Source organism: Helicoverpa armigera, chromosome 11 (genome assembly GCF_030705265.1).
Source record: "Helicoverpa armigera isolate CAAS_96S chromosome 11, ASM3070526v1, whole genome shotgun sequence".
NCBI classification, from domain to species: domain Eukaryota; kingdom Metazoa; phylum Arthropoda; class Insecta; order Lepidoptera; family Noctuidae; genus Helicoverpa; species Helicoverpa armigera.
The window spans coordinates 1,114,590-1,133,255 of NC_087130.1; the positions used below are offsets into that span (position 1 = coordinate 1,114,590).

An 18,666-nucleotide genomic window follows, 5' to 3' on the forward strand; every position below is an offset into this window, starting at 1 on the left:
AAAAGTGAGTCTCGCGCCAACCGCAACTTTCCACATAGATAGGTTTTGACTGCCATTGTGGGATCGATAGCAAAGATCAGATATAGTTATGGGAACTCCTTTACAATTTATAACGTAACCTTGTGTTGGAGCTTATTTTATTTTAGGTGATGAGAATTCAGTACTAATGGGATCTTCTATTTTTGAGGGATTAATCACCTAACGAGCCCCAGTTTCAGGTTTTTTTCGAAACTGCCTGACGACTTGTAACTGTCGAATTGTAACAACGACTGCTAGAGAGTAGGATTCGGGGCTGCTGGCTTTATGTTTCTAGAGCCTTGACAAAAGTGTAATTCTGTCCCTTTCTTTGTTTTATAAAGTCGGCTTTATTTTATTTTGTAGCATTTTACAAACAAATCCAACTTCAAACATATAAAAAAGCAACAAGAAAACAAAAGCAAGAAAGAAATTAAAAAGATGTTAGGTGCATCGGTCTAGAAGTCGGTGTCTAGAGGATGCATCTATATTTATTTATCCACCGAGATCTAGACCGATGCATATAAACAGTTTTCTTGTTGTTTTTAGAAGTTGTTTTTTTTTTTGTAAAAAGTTTTTATTTTTAACTTTTGTGAAAAGTTCTCGTCGATACGAATAATATAAGCCCAAACACGACGTTACTAAATCATACCGTTGAGGAGTTCTCTCGACTTTCTCACGTCTCCATCATCAAGAAAGCTCTAAACCTTCACTGTTTGATAGTATTACCAGACATACATCTGAGAATCAAGTTTTAATCCTATGCATGCCTACAATTTCTGATAGTTGCCCTCGATTTCTCAGGATTTCCATCATCAGATCCTGACCTGATGACAATGGAAATAAACGGCGAGTATACTCTTTTACTACAAAGAAATGATTTCTCAAATCCGTCAAACTTGGTCGTTTAAATTCCGCATTGAAATGAGGAAAATATTTGATTTGATATGATAATATTTTATGTAACTTCAAATTTATCATTTTCGCAATTTTTCCTTTATCTGTACTATATAACGTTGCTTCTTGCCGAATTTCAAGATTCTGAGTTCACGGGAAGTACCTTGTAGGTTTTGATTCCCTAGCGTGTGACGGAAATTCGTCTAAGGTGTCGGTATAACTGCTGTATCTTTTGATCGCGTTAACTCAGAAGTTTGATTTTTTCACTGCCTAAAGGGACAATAGACCTAGGTATTTGGTATAAATTTCAATTTGATACCTTTATTCGTTCGTGAGAAATAACGTAGTAAGTTTCATTTTATTAAAATATTTTTTTTTACATTATATAACTAAAAAAATGAGATTTTCGTAATTTTTCCTATATTTGCATTATATGACAATGCTTCATGCCAAATTTCAAGACTCTGAGTTTACGGGAAGTATCCTGTAGGTTTTGATTCTTTTGCGAGTGTCGAAAATTTGTTGAAAATATCGACATAATCGGCTGTATCTTTTGATTGGCTTGGCTTTGAAGTTTGATATTTTCACAGCTTAAAGGGACAATAGACCTGAGTATTTCATGTGAATTTCAGCTTGATACGTCCACGCGTTCTTGAGATAAAGGGTCTTGACAGACAGACAGACAGACAGACAGACAGACGGACAACAAAGTGATCCTATAAGGGTTCCGTTTTTTCCTGTTGAGGTACGGAACCCTAAAAATAGCATAAAACCAATAAAGGTTTGACACTATAATATTGTCAAAAATACACCTGACCTTACAAAATCTAGATAACCAAAAAATTTACCCGAACAAAAAATTGAACCATAACAATAAACTACATGAACATCATTGACTTACCATTTAGACACTCATTATGGCAGTCAACGACAACATTATGCTGGTCTGACCTCTGTCGTACAATCGCTTCGAACAATCGCAGTTAATACGCGAAATACATAAATTCTTGTTAAAAAGAATTGGGAGATTGATCTCGTGGTTAAAGTGGATGGTTGATGTGAAATTTTGGTGTTTTCTTTAAAATTTTGTAGTTTGACCTAACTCTTTTGATATGCTACATGCATTTAATAAGTTTACTGTAGCTTCCACCAGCGACTAATGTAGCTTGTACCATGCCCCATAGGAACTTGCGCAATCAGATAAACAGTAACCCATATATTTTCTCGTTAAATGGGCTGTCTAACACTATTAGAATTTTTGGAATCAAACCAGTCCCGAGGCCCAAACAAAACCTTCCGCTTTGCAATTTATAGCCATAGATGAGAATTTAAGCTCTTGTCATAAAATTACGAACAATTTGCAGACTCATGTGTCCTTTAAACTCGTATATTATTCATTTTGATAAAGAAATTTTATATACTGCGATATACTAAACTTTCCACGCCACACATCATTACAATACTTAATCCCATAAAACCATATTGAAATGCCGATAAATTTTATATTTTTTAACCCTCAGAGGTGGCAAAGCGAGCTTCTTTCCTATAAGGCGAAGGTGGCTTGGACGGAAACTTTAATGGTCCCATTAGGCTTGATAAGGCAATTATAGCCTCAGAAACAATTAGTGTACAGAAGAGTTAGAAGCGCTATTACTGGCTCTGTTCTGCGTAAGGCGAGGGTTAGAAAAAATTGTACGGGTTAATTGATCGATGCATATCGTTGTAGGGTTAGACGAATCGATATTGGTGATTGGTGTGAACTGTGTGTTTGTTTGGTAGTTTTGTATTTTCTTTGAGACTAGGTACTTCTTGTAATGTTACAGGGAAATTGCATAAATTAAATATGTACTCGGTAAAAAAAGAAAAGAAACTAGGGGTTCTTTTACTTTACCTTTAGTTTGTTCTGAAAAACTCGAGCAAGCAACCACTTTCGTATCTTTTTCTGTTTTCCACACATAACATGTTACCTGTTAGAAAACTTTTTCTAGTTCTTCATAGTCGATAAACACGAAAAAAAAGAAATATGGACAGCTATGAAACAGAACATGCAAGCAGTGAAAATAAAAGACCTACCTGACTTTTCTCTATGCAAATTAAAATTCTCAAACTGACCACAAGCAAAGCCAGGCAAAGCGCTTACTATCCAATCAATTTGAAATGCTAATTCGCTACGCATTCCCTTAAAGTATCAGTTTCACGTTTTTTCTTATCAATTGAGTGTTAAAAGTTATTCAGCGAGTCAACGTATTGAGCCATGCCTACATTTGCTACCTGATTAATTAATTCGTTAAGTAATTATAGACTGGATTGAGATGCCTAAAGAGGAATATTGCTTACAATCAGTGGTTGATCTGCTAGCTCAAAGTACGTTAAAAACTGCCCTTGGACGACTAGATATGGCTTTTCGATATGAACTTCTTTAGTGGAATTTAAATATAACTGCTACAGATGAATTGATTGTAGACTGTTTTGTTAAGTAAGGAGACTGAAGCAGTTACTTAAATAGTTTTGTTTTCGTTTTATTATTCACGTCTATTTTTAGTTAAGTCATTCAGGATCTATGGGACATTAACAATAGATGCAGAAGTCTTGGCAAATTGCGTATGAATTTGTCAAATTGATTCATGAATTACGGAATTATTGATTGGTAAAAGTTTGGAATGACTTTACTAAGTACAAAAAATTACATTTCCTTAAAAACTACAACCAACCAGACCAAGCAAAAGTTCACAGAATTGTATTTGCCGATAAAATCTTAGATCGGATGCCCACCTCACTAGCTAGATCCTCTCAGCCTTAAGATTGACATGAAATGGGGCAAAAGAGTCACTTCTCCCCAAGTGATTGACATTACGTGTTAATGGCAACCCGGATTGTTCGAAATGGTTTGTTTACCCCCTTTTGGGGAGCCGTGAAGATATTTATATTGTTGCTTGTAAGTTTGTAGGCCTATTAATGTCTGGCTGTTTTCGAGATGTGTGTAAATTGGTTGATGTTGATGTATGGGATCGTGTTGGGTTTGTTTCTGATGGTTTAGTGTTGTCAGGTTACTGGAGTTGGAGTACATTGCTTTGAGATGGAAAAATACTAGCGAAGCGAAGGGTACTGCTTAAACATAGAGTTCGGCGTGAACTATACTAACTATACCCACTTTTGTATATTACAATGACCTCTGAGACTTGAAGTTTATAAAAATCTTCGTTCTAATAAAGTAACTTAATGACCACACCCTTAAGACAATTTTAATAATACCTATTGGTAGCAATGCCACTTAAAATATTTTCCACAATAACAATAAATAAAAGATAGCAAACACAATTCAATATCCACCTTTCTACGTAATTAAAACGACACCCACTCAGGCGCTCCCACTGAATATTAATACTGATGACCCTATATCACTTTTTGAGTAAATCACCAGTTGACAAGCTCACGTATGCGGGAAGCGCTAACTAGATATATATAAAGGTTTCTTTTCTTAATGAATTGTCGTCCGCACGTTAACCCATAAAACCGCCCACAGCTACCTCTGATGGGGTATTAAATCAGCCCAGTCACCTTTTAAGCTTAATGAGACAAAAGCATTATTCATATGATGCGATTTTTTTTCACCGAACAAAATAACTTACACTGAATGAGCATTATCGGGCACTCTTATAGTCACAAAAGACTATAAATACCGACATCGACAATGTTAACTTGGGACCTGAGTTAAGGAACTTTAGGCCTTGTAGCCTTGGTCCTAAGGTTGTTTACTCCTGTCTTGTTAAGTTGGTTATGACAAAAAGTAGGAGACATTACTCCATTGTTGATCGAACTAAATTATTGTTAAGTTAACATTCGATCCGTTACGTTAATCGAATACGATTTTAAATTTCGAGATTTCGATTTTTAAGGACGCCGTGTCGATCGGACGCACTTTTTTTACCAGCTTTTGCCTGATTTTTCGCAAATTAACTGGGTGATTTAGCCTTATTGGGTGGACTACAAAAAATAATGATTATCGTGAAATAATAGGGTTGTTTTTAAGCTAGTTAGCGTATTTTTTATGGGTGCCGTATATCGCTATAACTTCACGGTGGTAGATATTTACGATTGATTCATTTTCGACTACCGAACTTTAAATTACTCACTAACCAGACTGGGAAAAATAATTTCTTCTTTTAATAAGGAATTGGATTATTTCTGGTCCATTTAAGTTTCGTTGACTAAAATTTATTTAAACGGACACCGCTCATCAGCTTCCAAAATGCTTAAAACACCTAATTTTCCTAAACATCTTAACAACAAATACCCTACAAATTACCAACACTCTAGTTACGGAACTAATACTAACTTAAGTGTGAAGCTATGTCGTATAGCCCCTTTACAACTAAAAACGTCGTAAGTGCTTTTACACCATTTATACACATACGACGTTTTAACTTCTGAGCGTTTTCTAGTTCAAGTAAAGTGGTCCGGAAATATGGATGTAAGGAAATGTGTGTGTTCCGTGACCTTACATGTGTTAGCCGTGAAATGAACATGTTAAAGCTATGGTCTATTAAACAAGGTACAATTGAATATAGTCGTTGTACAAAAATGAAAGAGGTGTGTGGGTTTGCAAAACAGAGTATTTTTTGCATGGAGGTAAAATAGGATCAGAGTAAAGTGGTCATGATAGAGAGAATGAAGGATGTTTAAGCATATCATATCTTATTCTTTGTTTGTAATATGAACCTGAAGAAGAGAAATACTATCAAAAGTTAGAATTGAGTTAAGACTCTTTACTACGCTACATAACGTACAAAACATTTGAAACTTACCTAGTAAAGATGAAATGTTTGCCCTCCAAATCTTTATTTTCAATTATCAAAACCAAAAGCACCACAAAATGTGTTCTCATTAAAATTTAATTAGATCCAAGTGACGCAAAAATTTTCACTCTTAAACATTGGTTTAAGAGTGAAAATTTTTGCGTCAATTAATTGTAATTGATACACCAATTTAATCGCAATAAAATTCTGAAATATTTAACATGTCGGATAAATGTCGCCAAAGACAACCAACAACATAATTACGAATGACGTTTAAGAATAATATTATAAAAAAATCAAAAAAAGAATCCCTGTCAATGCAGATGACCAATCAGATGCGTTTATTTTGCATAATACCAAATTTGTTTTGCGCTTCGTAAACTCAGCTGGCGCACGAATTTAAACCTTACGTCCTTTGAAATAAAGTTCATATAGATCGATGTTGTGCTTTTTGAATTGAGGTTTGAACTTTGTCGCTGCTTGTTCCAAGTTCAAAAGGCCCGCCATAATTTCTTTTGTTCCAATTTAAAAATTTCACGTCTGGTTTTATCAGAAACACGTGAACTGGAATGTCGTCTTTTATTTGCATAAATTATTTTGTCTTTTCGAATACGACAAATGATTTATAAACTGAACTTACTAATTATTTTCTTGCAGCAGTAACTGGATAAGAAATAAATATAGTATTAAAATGTAAGTATGTGATAAAGTTATTTATTGTTGTTAGCTTATACTTTACGTACTTAAAATAGCTTTATGAATGAACAGAACACGCTTGCGACACGACACGAACACGTTTGAGAACTTATTCGTTAAGTTTCATAATTTTGTCCTTTTTATCGTTTTTCTGCGCTGTAGGTATTATCCCGAGTAAAAATATATTTTTTCTTTGTAACAATAATATAATAATGTTATTACCTACCTACGATACCATCCACTAACTAAGTATATACTTACGGAAACTGCGTAATCTTATCTTCAAAAAAAAAGACCTCGAATTCCCGCCATAAATTGACGTTGACAGCTGTCATTATTGGCGGCATACAACGAAAATTTCACTTAAAAACTTCATAATTTTAATACGATTCCGAAACGTGACTTTAACACCTCACGTCCGAGTTTATAGGGTGTTCCGATAAAGCTATTATCGTTTTCGAATTTGGAGTGAACGTTTGGGTTTTGATACTTTGTGGTTGTATTTTAAGGTACCTAAGTAGAATTTAAAAAGAATAGACATTTATATACTTATTTAAGATGAAAATTGAATACGTTTTTCTACCAGTTTTATTTATACTTAGTTAGCTTTACTATGAGACAATTCCTGTTATCTTATTATTTCATTTTGAACTCTTTTCATTTATATAGAGGTATTCTTACTCAGGACGTTGAAGAAGCAATGTATTTACGTTTCGGTTTGTTAGGTACTTACTAAATATTTTTAAGGTCCAATATTTTAACTAGTTTTAATTTTAATATAACCTATGCATCAGATTATTTTGTCAATCTGGCTTTTTTATCACCTCTTTTAGACCAAAAAACCTCAACCTGTAGAACAATAAACCCTCCGGATGCCGAAGCGTGGGTACCTAATTGAAACTAAAGGGTCGTCGGTACCCCCCAATATAGTAATGAGCGATATGCAACGGGTTTTGATGAAATAACACGTCATTGCTTGCTACAGATTCAACTGTAATGTCGGGGAAACAGGAGTCGGTAGTTGGTTTGTTCGGATTTTGACTGGGTGTTTGGGCCCTATGGGAAATTGTGAGTAAAGCATTTTTTTTATTTTGTATTTATTTTCAATTTGAATAGATTTTTTATCAGGTATGTAATAGATAGATGTTATTAATTTGATTACTCTTTTCTACTATTCCACTATGAAAATCCCACTAACCAATACTAAACATAGCAAGGAAAACAGAGAGAAAAAGAGAAAATTTTAATAATCAGATTGATGTATTTGTTACAACTCAAAAAATGAGAGACCTTTGTCACATAGTCAAAGATACTAGAAGTTACAAGTCAACTAACAGTTTGCTTCCTTAATAAGAAAAGTTCTGTTTTTTTCAGGAATTATATCCAAGTGCCAAGTGCAACAAACCAACTCGATCGCCGCGTAGGACGGTCATCAAGGCTCATTAAGGTTAATATCAAATTTTGAATGAATATCGATTTAAATGTATCGATGAAAGTATCGAATCGTAACGATTATATCCTTAAGGCCACGGTTACGTAAGAAATTTACTTAATGACGCGTTTAAAATGTAATAAATTATTGCAAGCACGATTTTGGGCGATTGGCCACGCCCCCTGAAAGTATATGTTCCGTTTTAAGTGAATGTTAAGAATAAGACGTCATTTCGATGTTAGATTGACAGGTTTATCTAGATTTTACACTACACTATTTCATGTTTGTAGGTATTTAAGTTAATATGTGAATCTTCTTTAAATGACGATGTTATCGGATAATACACATTGATGGGGTATTAACCGTTTTTTTTTTTTCAGGGCCAGTTGTCTTGTATATGAGATTTTTCACTTTTCGGACAATATTGATCTTAGTTTAGGTTAGCGGTTTAGTAACCTTTTTGGGTTTGAAAGGACGAGGACAAAGTCATGTTTTCAAATTCTATGAAATACGGTTTTGTCTTGTTGTTTTGCAAGGAAGTACTTACTGCGTGCATCCGGATAAAAAGCAGCCAGTAGCTTTCCACAACAAATGGGCTATCTTATCTGTTTACTTAACACAGTATAAGTTTAATTAGCTCAATTAACAGTGCGTAATTTAATGTAACGCAATTAACAGTAATTTAATTACATGAAATACCACTAGATGACACCACAATCTTCGTTAGAATGTTTTCTAATCCAATAATTTTTATCCATTGCTCTAAATAACTTGACGAAATGCTTTCAAAGCTATAAAATAATTGACAGATCCAATTTTTATCTTTATGACAGCAATATTGAACTCGTTCTTATTATTTTGTTAAATATTATTTACTAGCTTCTGCCCGCGACTTCGTACGCGGATCCTGTCCCTTATGCCAGCGACGGGGTTAGCAAAATCAAAGATCTGAATCGTCTGATATTGAATTTTAAGGGCCGGTGACTTGTAAACAACGGAATACGCATAGCCATTAGAAACGTTCCATATATTTAATTTTTGTACTTCAACGGCAAAAGCACAGCAGACTAAACAAAACGCTGAGAACTGAAGCGCAATAGGCGTGACCATAGGGATAAAAGTAGTGATTCTAATTAGTCCGCATTTATGTTGTGTGTGGCAAAAATATTACACGTATTATTACGTAAAAAAACATTAAATGTTACTGAGACGACAAAGTCGTGATGACTTAGTGGAAGTTGTGGTGGTTTAGTGGGTAGAGAACCAATCTCTCAAGTATGAGCGTGCGTCTTTGATTCCAGGTCTGGCAAGTACCTGCCAATGCAACTTTTCTAAGTTCGTATGTGCTTTCTATGTATGTATATTTTGGATACCAATGACCGTTATTTGGAGGGGATGTTAAACTGTAGGTTCCGGCTGTCATTGAACATTCTTGGCAGTCATTATGGGTAGTCAGAAGCCAGTAAATCTGACCAGTTTTACCAAGGGGCGTAGGGTTGAGCGGTTAACCGGTTTGTGGAGGTCAGATAGGCAGTCGCTCCTTGTAAAACACTGGTACTCAGTTGCATCGTGACTGGAAGTCGACCCTAACATAATTGGGACAAAGGCACTTGAGATAATAACGACAATAATAATGAGATATAAGCACCGCAGGGCATTTGAGGCTGATGACGGGGAGTAGCGACCCCGCGAGGAATATATACTGAATTCTCCAGGGAGAGTATACTGTCCCCCATCTCTGGCCGGTCGGAGTGAACCATGACGGGGGTAGGTCTCACGCCTCTGGCTTGGCTTGACCGTCCAGAGTGGAATCGCTAGAGCAGGGTTAGTAGCCCTGCTCGGAGGATAGGTGCCTCGTGGTAAGTGACCAACAGGGAGCGCGTAATCTGCCTTTGAAATCCGCCGAGGTATCCTCACACTTCAGCCGCTCATGTCCCTGTTGCCCTCCTAGTCTCCACCTGCCATTTTTACATGTATCTAATACATTGTCATCGGCAGGTGCCATAGTTCCCGTAGTTTCCCCATTCCTAGTCCATTAGCATCCCATCACAATAGCCCCAGTAGTATTCATCCACAGTTAGCAATGGTATAGCACAGAACCGGGGATTGACTTTTTTTTTTAACGACGTCCACCGGGGATTGTCCTTGGGTTCATTTCTATAGTGTATAAAGGGATAATCGTCGGTTTTGTGTCACCATTTCATTAAAGTTGTCTCGAAAGGGCTTCAGCATGTTGGCTTCGGCGTCACGTTTGCCTCCCGAAAATTCGGAATTCTGTAGTCCCGAGGTCTGGAAGAGACATACGAAATAATAATGATATATATATAATGCAACAAATTCGGAGAGTGGGGGCTCGTGACGCCACGTCTAGGTATGTAAAATTTGTACTAAGGAGTGACTTAACACAAAATTCAAGCGTGTTATATCTTCGTTATTGTCTTGTTTGTGTGAGAGAGAAATGACAAAATACGTGTCCATTATTTTAGGGTTATCTAAAAGACGGACTTATTACTTTTTTTGATTCACCATACCTATTTCATATCATTCATTTCTATACATTTCAAGTGTAGTATTGCTCTTGAAGTTCCACATCAGGTGTTCCAGATCTTCGATGTTTATACGTCAACAGAGAGTGCTTATCAGATTGAACAACTTTTGCTAAAACGTCATACCTCTATATGCTATAGTCTAGCTGGGCCCTGAGTTCCACATCAGGTGTTTTAGATCTTCAATTTGTATAAGTCAATAGAAAGTGCTTATCAAATTGAACAACTTTTGCTAAAACGTCATACCTGTATATGGTATAGAGAAGCTGGGCTCTTGGGGTTCCACATCAGGTGTTCCAGATCTTCAAATTTATTATCTCAGCTGAAAATGCTCATCATATGAAACAATTTTTGCCATGGCACCATTTTTGTATCTCTTATAGTTTTGTTGGTCTGTTGGTGTTCTGCATCAGGTCTTCAAGTTTCGAAGATAAATTATAGCCTATATGTTGACCAGGCTTAATACTGACACAACAAAGAAAAAATCATTGAAATCGGTTCAGTAGTTCCGAAGATTAGCGTGTACAAACAAACAGACATACAGACATACAGACATACAGACATACAGACATAATTTTTTTTTTGGATTTGTGCTCCATTACTGTTTCTAAACCCCACCCAATTATTATTTTTTTAATATATTCAATGTACAGACACAGTTTTTTTACAGATTTATTATATGTATAGATGTGTTTTTGAGTAATTAATTTTATTTTGCCTAAGGCTGATTTAATGCGTATAAAAATTCTCCACTGTTCAGTGTACGTACGTCGTACATATACTAATGTATGTAAAATGAAATTCGGTATATTACCATTATCACTTGTGACAAAAGTTTAAAACCGTCCGTCTTTATTTATTACTTAGTTACCTAAATCTTAAACTTATTAAAGAATAAGAGTTTTTTTAAATTACTTTAATCCCACAGACTATCAAAAGCCTTTTTGAAACCAGTTTAGACCAGAGATAGTTATTAGGCAAACGGCAATTTGAACATTGGAAAGATCTAAAAAGTGTTCTATTTCCAAAGCAAATCACAAAAAAAACATCGCATAATTCAAACCACTCATAAATAAATCAACCAGGAACTATTGAAAACTAGTTACAACTGGTTCAGTCAGTTCAAACCACTTTTTTCCGCCGCACGCGACTAAATGCAATAATTACTGCAGTTTTAACTAGCTCTTATTACTAATTATGACACTCGAGTAATAGCGAGTAATTACTGATTACTATTATGCGGTAAAAGTGGTAATTTTCCCACTTTTTGTCGAGATCTTTGATAAATTGTGACAAATTGTGCTCTCGGTTAATTGCTTTAAGGAATAATTTTGCTTAGATGAATAATTAGAATAATAAGCTTTCTATAATTAAGTTGTTTGTTTGTTGCACGTGCATGGTTTTCCTTGTAAATGAGAGGAAAAGTGTTTGTTTTGTAATGTGGTGCACTTTAAAGCGGGTAAAGTTAACTTAAGTAGTTGTGTATGTTCTAGTTTCTAATGTGACAAAGAGATAGTCTTCTTTATTATAAAGCCTAAATCAAGCTTTGGATGTGTCTTATTGTCTTAGGAAACTCATCACAAGAGAATAATAAATTGAATTGAGAAATAAAATACTTCTTCATGCTAATACAACAGGAACCAGTATTTCATAAGTATTGTCAAACTTTATGACTTCTTTACTCAATAGCCCAAAGTTATTTTACAAAAGAAAATTCGATTACTGTACCATACAAAATGACATTTATACCCATCAATGGTAGAATAGTATTGTCCATTAGTTTATACACGTCCATAAGTTAGTTTTCACTTAAAGAATACACGTATGTACTAACTTAAGTTTACAATAAATCTTGACATTGATGTCAAAACTGAGTCGCGGTCGACATTTGTGGAAAGACAATAATTTAAAGTTACATTTCCGAGGTACCTGTTTGACAGACGAGGACCTATGGCACAAGATTGACGTCTACTAGTCCTATTCGATTCTAGTAGCAGTCGCTTAGTGGGTTTAAGTAACTTTTATAAAATAGCCATAAGTTAGTAATGGCCTAAGTTGGTAATGAATACACCTGTATTTCGGAGAGACCATTGGAATATGAGACGATAAGCATAAGATTTGAGGTAATAAAGAGTCGACGTCTTTCTAATAATAGCCTTCAGCTGTCTAATACCTTTGAAGATCATCCTCCATGACTGAAAATATATTGTATGAACGCCATTACTACATAAGTATTGGAAACAATATCAGATACTTATGGTTAATATCAGCCCTGAACATCAAATCTCGGGAAATATACGTTCATATTCAATTAAAGCAGTATGATGAATTACTGACTTTGTAATATCACCGAAGCTTCCGTGATGCTCTATTTAGTGATTAATGATGTAAAACCAAGATTTGATGATGAATGATCTTGGAATTATGATTTGGGATGCTGTGTTTATATTGTGAGAGTGGGTTTTTGGGATGAAATGTTATATGTGATAAGAAATAAATATATTTTGTTATTTAGTTCAATCGTAATACTAATATTATTACGAAAAGTGTAGCACCTATTGTCTTACTTGGACAGGCTATCACTGCTAGCAAAATTTTGATGAATTTGCAGCTGCGTAGCTTATACATCGGATAACACACCTATAGTACTTTTAAGTGGCGCAGATTTATCATTAAAAGTCAGTGAGTTGGCTTTGCAAAATACATAGTTATAGTGAAAACTTGAGAAATGTATTCTATTATAAGATTGTTAAATAAATAACTAGAATCAACTTTATTTATATTTTTGACGTTCATAAGTGCTTGTGAAGGCCTAAATGAAATAAATGATTTGACTTTGACTAGCAGTATAAAAATGTAGATTACCCAAATCTCCCAATATGAACAGGCTCCATTTAAAAGTTAATTATTATAAGGTTTTTACATTAAGCCAACATTACGGAGCTACCGTCAATTAAAATGCAATAAAATCCAAGTTACGGCTCTATTTGATTTTTTGTTGTAACCCAATGTAGCTCACGTAACCATAGATTAGTTTATCGTCGTCAGATCAAAGGACTGTGTTCTATTAAATAATCATAAGTAATAGTTCGGCTTTTTGCTTTGACGTAGCGGAGTAAAAAGTTCTATGTCTAGTACAGGTAGTGACGTTTACGTTATTATTTTGAGTAATAGCTTAATCAAACAACTAGTGGAATGAGATTATTGACAAAATCAGCAATCGTTATGCAAATCAAACTTATCACAAAAATAGTAATAAAATAGTAATACTAGTATCAAAATGCTAAAGAAAGCAATAAATAAAAAAAAAACTTAGCCTCAAGATCGACATGTAACATTTACATCACCATCATCCATTTAATTCTTATTTCCTTATCCCAAGTTTTATTTGGTTCGATGCAGTAACAAATACTGCATACTAAGACATACTTAAGTCTTCTTCATAAGTATATAATACTTTTCTGTCATCCGTCATTACACAAGTATCATTACTCCTTTTACCACTCTCAACAACTTATTTTACTCTATAGAAATGACCTAACAAATTCTATCACCTTTTTGTACAAAACCTTTAAGGTTGATGAAGTATGATACGTAACAGAACTCATCACTATGCTGCCCTCGTCAACCACTTTTACCTGTACCAATACGAACTATATCAAGTGTTGAGACAAAAAGCTGCGCGTGCGCTAGTGTCGAACTGAGACAAATAACTGTAGTGTGTGAGTTATAGGTTGTTGGGCTGGTTATGTAATCTTGGTAGTAAAATAATAAAAAAAGCGTATTTTTAACCAACCCCTAACCAAAACCCGAATAGGTACCAATTTCATAGTAACATTATGTCAAATATCATGTTAGCACTGATACTAAACCAGTCCTACCCATGAGAATCAGATTCTGCTGGGGCTGTGGGATTGTTGGAAAAAGAGTTACCGCGGCCTTGGTACATAGAGGGCTTAAGAAGGAACATGATGAGGTTTGGTCAGTAAGAGTCTGACACTCCCTCACGCTTCACTCACAGCGGGAATGGTATCAGATTACCCGGATAATAGAGTTGAGAAGATCATATAGGCAATCTTAATACGACCTGCATCCCATTGGTCTGAAAGTCGACCAAAAGCGGTCATCAAGCTACCCACCTCAGTAAACGGTGAAAAAAGTATCAGTTACAAATTCCTTGCGAAATTCCTTACTTTAATGTTCCATCTATCAATCTCTCATAGCCCACATCTAGAAAAGAGTAAAGACCATTTCTACAAAATGTAAAGTAGCCAAAAAACAAACTGTTACATCAATAAAAAATCTCACTACTCGCATTTGAACTCGTTCTTAACTTGAAGCAATTGATTTATTAACGTTTTATGATTCCAAACGATCTGTATTAAGTTTTGCCGTACGCAGTGTTCTAATGGCGCATCCACACTTTTGCGAATGTTGTAGGTACTGATTCCATATCAGTACGATGAAGAGACGCTATGTGTAGACGGAAAATGGTTTCGTTTCGTAGGTATGGATTGAAATCACCAATAAGTATCATACATATTTAAAATAAAGAAATTTAATATTACCTATGTAAAAAAGTTTTATCTCATTGCAATAAAACTTTTCGCTTTAGTAATCCGTTTAATTTTTATGTTTCTTGGTGTCAAATCAATTAAAGTACATACAAATTACAGTAAAAAAAACTATATGAATGACAGAAAATACCTAGCAGTCATAGCACAAATATTTAAAATATCCTCCGTTAAACAACTGGTGCAATTATTACAGTTATAATCCCATCCAAACATTCACCGAGTTCTAGGAGCGCCTTAACTCAATCCGTTTAGGGCCGAGCGAGTTTTTACTCAAGTCTAATTGCTTATGCACCTGATATAAAACAGCTTTCTGTATTCGGAATATTACGTGTGGCATGGTGAATACAAATAAATAGGTTACGTTTTCGAAATAGTAAACAAATTGTAGTTCGAGCAAAGTTTTTGTGTGCTAACACTGCATTATAATGGGTGGTCCAGTTATTCGCTTGAAAGGAAATCAGAAAAAGTCCTCCATATGGTAGTTTGGACTTTGAGCTAATATTATAAAACCAGCTATAAAGAAAGATGGCTGAAATATCTCTGGAACTAAGTTGAATGCTTTAAACTTCAACTTCAGCTTCATCTTGCGTTTTACACCAAAGAGATGTACAGTGGTTCAAGCAATATGCACTTTTTCATTTTAACCAGCTACCGTTAAGTATCCTATTAGTCAAACACACTTCGCAAGGGCAATGTGAAGCATCCAGAGAGAGGTCAGGATCAGCAATCAGCTTATCGTGCTCACCGATGCAAGACTCCAGGTTACTTTATGAAAGTTTTTTATATGCACAAAATAATTTCGTTCCGACTCGAGATTCACAAGACTACTAGACAAACAAACAAAACCAAAAGATATAAAATAAATAGCGACTCATTATCACAATTGCAGTATTTCCTTAGTTCTGACGATGTAATCTGAGTCTGCCGTATAAGGCGGGGTTCAAACGGTACAAATTAGATATAGGCCAGTCGCAGCGTGGTGGCCTGGTCTACACTTTAACCTTTGAACGATACCAAAGGATGGCGGATGGTACTGGCAGCTAAGAAATGGGTGATACGACATTCTTCACTGTCTGGACTTAGGACTTAATTTTAACGAAAGAGTTCTTTAAAATTTAGTGAACTTGAAAATGGAAACAGGAGGATAACATGACATGACAGGACAAAGATCTGTCGTCAATTTTATAACTGCTTGTAACATTGTGCAGAAACTATTTGAAGTATATGGGTGGCGGAAGCTAGTGAAGGATATGCACCATTTTGCGCGTACGTTTGCATTAAATTAGTTGCAAACCACCATCAAAGGCAAAACTATAGTTATTCTCCGACGAGTTGCATAAGAAGAGGTGCACGAGTGGAGGTCCTCATGGAATGAAACCTTTGCACCCAGAACCTCAAACCCCAAAATAGAAAATGTTTTAACAGAAGCGTCATATCACCCTATTCCAAGATCCTTGCCCAGCCCGTGAGAAATAGCGCGTTCGTGGTCCGTCCCATCCAGTTTAGTGAATAGCGCGATATCGCTCAAACGCTTATGATCGCCGATCGGCCGATCGCTGATTTATTCTCGATCGCCGCGAATGTCTCACGAACGCCGTGATTGTATGGCACGACAAAGGTTTTTTTTGAGATTTTAGTGCATTTTCCTTGTGGTTAGTTGTCATTTTGCAGGATGTTTGAAATGAATTGTCCTGAAAGGTCCTAATGATATTTATTTTAGTACATGGCAAATACTTTATTTGCCATATAACTAAAAACTAATATTTACGTAAATATTCAGCTTGTTAACTCCTGTAAAATGACGATTTTATTTTATTTTTCAACATGAAAATAAACGCGTTTCAAGACTTCCACACACACACACACATTCAAAAATGATATAACCGATTGCTGCTCTTACAGATTTTCACCAACAATTCATTTTTATTATACTTATCATTCCGTACTCAATCAACTTTCAATACTTGTTTGAAACCACTTAACACTGAAAACAACACGCGAATTTCGCAAATTAAAACGAAAACATCTTAGCAATAACAATCCACATCATTGCCTTTTACAGCCAAACCCAATTTCAAAATTAAGCGATAAACTTAAGTAGTACTTGAAAACTTAACTTAATTTGTACATTACACCTTCCAAGACAATGATTTGTAACAATAACTTCGTTTATCAAAACCTATATGGTTTCCAAGTGGTTATTTGGCAGATTATAATGTCCCCTTAAATGTTACGGCTCCAGTTAACATTTATGACACTTAATTTTGTCGGATAATATGCGATACATCGGTAGCGTAATAATAAAATCGTGTAACGATACGCTTGGGGTGTTCGCCTGTGGTCTTTGTAGAAGCGATAAGCGGAGCGGGTTAGCGAAAGTAGAAGTGCCATTTGAATTGTCGTTTATAATATCACCCTTAACGTTAATATTAAGACAAAATACATAACAATAATATTACCTGTAGATGTTAGTTTAAATAATGTATTTGCGAGCATTCATAGTGATAAAATTCTCACTTATCTCTCTCTCTCCACACTTAAAGTCTCGGTCGGTTACTAGAAAAAATATCCGTAAAAACACTTAACCTAGATTAGGCATGATTACATTCAAATAATAGCCCAATAGGCTGAACACAACAGCAAACCTACCTTCAAATTAACCGCTATTACAAATCGCTACCGCTCATGACCTAGACTATACACTACACGAAAAATATAAAATTTTATGCGACGTCCAACGAACTGGCCGTTTCAGCGGATTGTAAGTGTTATTGCTTAATTTCACTATCGTATCAATCTCGGGGTTCATGTAAAGACCTTTTATGTGGAGCGAATATGGCAAAACGTTTGTAAGGTAATAAGACGGTCTGAGTATATTTTAACCAGTAAAGCGTCCTTGGGAATTCAGAAATAAGTAAAAAAGGATTCGTGAAATGTGAAGCAGAGTATTTCTCATGAGAAAAAATTGTACCTACTTCGTGTACAAAGTCATTTTTGTTTTAAGAATTTATTGAGTTTGTAAGAGCAAACTCGATAAATTAAATACATATTCGATAAATAAATAAAATTATTTTAACATAAAATAAAAATTGCTAACAAAAATTAGTGTCTGATAAAATTAAAATAGTTCAACTTTTTTCCTTCAATATATTTTGGTCCGCATTTTTGTCGTCATAAGCACAAGCCCCTGTGGCCTAATGGATAAGGCATCGGCCTCCTAAGCCGGGGATTGTGGGTTCGAGTCCCACCAGGGGTACATTATTTTGTCTTTTGCTGTGATAGCCAAAACACGAAGGCACATTTAGTTAACAATATAATATTACATTTTTTATTTCACTATCTGCAAACATTTTATTTGTCTAATAGGTTTTTTTATCCTTTTTTTGTATAATCAACTCACCCTGATCGTACTTATTTGATTGAGTAGGTGAAATCCCTTATCTACTTTTTAGAAAGAGACATCTTTGCGTTGCTGGTAGACAGTTTTTGCATTTTGCATGCATTAATATTCATTCAAATGCATTTTTTGTAGGGACATGTTTTATATCCTTAATAAAAGCCAATGCAGGCCAGTTACGCAACCAGCAACCCTCAAACCTTGGCCAACCTGGCTCCTGGCACTTCCAAGTACCAACAAACATTAAATTAAAAATTCGCTTACGTTCATAATATTTATCATTGGATTTCATATCGTAAATCGTACCGAA

General features: G+C 35.1%; 1 non-coding gene across 1 annotated transcript; it reads left to right on the top strand.

Annotated features, from left to right (window-relative positions):
- The first annotated feature begins 18,142 nt into the window (after window positions 1-18,142).
- On the top strand, window positions 18,143-18,215 carry Trnar-ccu (transfer RNA arginine (anticodon CCU)). The gene has a single exon. It is a non-coding gene; the product is annotated as a tRNA-Arg (tRNA).
- The last annotated feature ends 451 nt before the right edge of the window (window positions 18,216-18,666 follow it).